Here is a 3,500-nt window from a genome sequence, read left to right as displayed (position 1 = left end):
GGTTGCAAACATAGGGAATGCGCCATTATAGCAATAACTTGTTCGATAGAAAAGTTATTGTTTGGAAAAGAGAGTGTGACAAGAAAATAGGGTTTCCAACCTCTATTTTACACGTTAATGCCTTAGCAGGATTAACTTCTTGGAGAGTTCGTACAATTGGTTGTACACTTTGGATTCGAGAGAACTAAGGTGAATAAATCCTTGATGGTTAAGAAACACTTGGATTTAGAATTAGAATACATATCTCTATAAGTGCATGCATGTATAAAATCCTTATTACTCATAGTTAATAGAGAAGTAGAAGCTACAAGGTGGACATAACCCTAATTTGTCCTTCTCTGTGATCAAATATTATTACACATATCATCTCATCGTTACACTGATAATATTATTGTGCACCTAAACTGAAACCCCCCTTACCTTGGAACCTTCGATCAACAGTCTAATAATAATCGCAATACTTAGTGATCATAGTATTCCCTGTGGAATTCAACACCCAACCCAGTTGGGTTCTATATTTGACAGCGACCGCTTGCACTTTCTAACGAGAGTTGTAATTTGGCCTGAAAATGCCCTATTTGCGCCATTTTGCCCGTTCGATCTCCAAAATGGCCCAGCCCACCCAAATGAACCACACTGGGATGCTCTCTAATATACCTAGCAGGCCTGGGTAAATTTTTGGCACACAGCATGCCCGGACCCCGAGCCCACCCCAGGAACCATGGGATATAGCACACCAATTTGGCCCAAAAACACCCCGTTCATGCTGTTTTGCCCGTTTGACTACTCAAATGGTTACTCCCACCCAAACGAACCACCACTGGGATGTTCCACAACCTCCCGGGAATACCTAGGTTGATTTTTGTCCCATAGCTCGCCCAGTCCTTGGGCCCTCTCCAGGAACCGTGGGTTGTAGCACACCAATTTAGCTCGATAATGTCTCATTCGCACCATTTTGCCTGTCTGACCACCCAAGTGGCCTCTACCACCCAAACGGACCATACTAGGACCTACCCAGCCTCCCTAGCGTGCCCAAGTTGATTTTTGGCCCACAGGACACCCAAGCCCATCCCAGGAACCATGGGCAATAGCACACCGATTTGGCCTAAAAATGCCCCGTTCGCACCGTTTGACAACCCAAACGGACCCGCCTACCTAAACGGACTACACTGGGATGATCCCCATCTTTTCTAGCATGCTCGGGTTAATTTTTAGCAGTCAACATGCCCAAACCCCGAGCCCAGCCCTAGAACTGTGGGCTATAACATATCGATATGGCTCGAAAATGCCTCGTTCACGTTGTTTCGCCTGTTTGACCAACCAAATGGCCCTCCCACCTAAACGAACCATACTGGGATGCTCCCCAACCACCCGAGCACACTCAGGTTGATTTTTGGCCCACAACACTCCCGAACCTCGGGCCCACCCTAGGAACCGTGGGCTATAGCACACTAATTTAGCCACAAAATGCCCTATTCGCGCCGTTTTGCCCGTTTGACCACCCTAATGGATCCATACACACAAACGGACCACACTGGGATGCTTCCCAACCTCTATGGAACATCAAGGTCACTTTTTAGCCCATAGAATGCCCGGACCCACCCCAGGAAACGTGGACTATAGCATACCAATTTGGATCGAAAATGCCCCGTTTGTGCTATTTTGCTAGTTTGACTGCACAAATGACCTTGTCCACCCAAACGGACCTTACTGGGATACTCCCCAACCTCCCTGGCACGTCTAATTCAATTTTTAGCCTACAACACACTCGGAACCTAAGCCCACCCAGGAACCGTTGGCTATAGCACATCGATTCAGCCCAAAAATGCCCCGTTCGTGCCGTTTCTCCTGTTTGACCACCCAAATTACCTCGTCCACACATACGGACTACATTAGAACTCTCCCAAACTCTTTGGCATGCCTAGGCCAATTTTTGGCCCACAACACCCCTGGACCCCGGGCCTACCCTAGGAATCATTGTTTATAGCAAATCAAATTGGACCGAAAATGCCTCATTCACATTGTTTCACCCGTTTGACCACCCAATTGGTACCACCCACCCAAATGGACAATACTAGGATGCTACCCAACCACCCCTACATACCTAGTTCAATTTTTAGGCCACAACAAGCCCGGACCCCAGGTCCACCATTGGAACCGTAGGTTATAGCACACCTATTTGGCTCAAAAATTCCTCTTTTGCGCTCTTTTGCCTATTTGACCACCCAAATGGCCCTACCCACCAAAACGGACCATACTGGGATGCTCCCCAATATCTCTGGCATGCCCAGGTAGATTTTCATCCCACAGTACGTCCGGACCCTTGGCCAATTTCAGGAACCGTGGGATATAGCACACCGATTTGGCCTGAAAATGCCCCATTTGTGCCGTTCCACCCATTTGACCACTTAAATATCTCGACCACCCAAACGGACCACATAGGGCTGCTACCTAACCTCCCTGGAATGCGTAGGTCGAGTTTTGGTCAAAAGCACGCCTAGGCCCACTCTAGGAACCATAGGCTATAACACACCAATTCGCACTAAAAATGCCCCGTTCGCATCATTTCATCGGTGTGAACACCCAAATGGCCTTACCTACTCAAAAAAACTATACTGGGACGCTCCCCAACCATAATGGCACGTCCAGGTCAATTTTTGGCCTACAACATGGTCGAACCCCAGGCACACCTTAAGAACCGTGGGCTATAGCACATCAATTTGGCCTAAAAATGATCCATTTGCCCATTTGACCACCCAAATGGCCCTGCCCACCCAAACGGACCATATTGAGATGCTATCCAACCTCTCTGGCATGCCCAGGTCAATTTTGGCCTATAGAATGCCCGGACCTTGGGCCCACCCCAGGACCTGTGGGCTACAACATACTGATTTAACTCAAAAATGCCCCACTCACGCCGTTTTGACCGTTTGACCGCCCAAATGGCCCCGTCTACCCAAACGAACCACACTGGGATGATTCCCAACCTCCCTGTCATACCCAAATCAATTTTTAGCCCATAACATGCTCGAATCGCGGGCCCACCCCAAGAATCGTGGGTATAGCACACCGATTTACCCCAAAAATGTCTTATTCGCATCGTTTTGGCCATTTGACCATCCAAATTGTGCTGCCCACCTAAACATACCATACTGGCATACTCCCCAACCTCCCTGGTATGCATAGATTAGTTTTCATCCCACATCACACTCAGACCCCGATCCCACCCCAGGAACCGTAGGCTATAGCACACTGATTTGGCTCAAAAATGCCCCATTCATGCCACTTTGCACTTTTGACCACCTAAATGACCCCGCCTACCCAAACAGATTACACTGGGATGCTCACATCCTCACTAGCATGCCTGGGTCAATTTTTGATGCATAACACGCTTGAAACCGTGGCCCACCCTCAGAACCGTAGGATATAACATACCGATTCGACCCAAAAATGTCTCGTTTGCTCTGTTTTGCCCGTTTAACCACCGAAATGGCCTCTCC

Source organism: Capsicum annuum, chromosome 12, assembly GCF_002878395.1.
Source record: "Capsicum annuum cultivar UCD-10X-F1 chromosome 12, UCD10Xv1.1, whole genome shotgun sequence".
In the NCBI taxonomy this organism is placed as follows: Eukaryota; Viridiplantae; Streptophyta; class Magnoliopsida; order Solanales; family Solanaceae; genus Capsicum; species Capsicum annuum.
The sequence above is the reverse complement of the archived record's forward strand: the minus strand, read 5'-3'. Positions refer to the sequence as shown.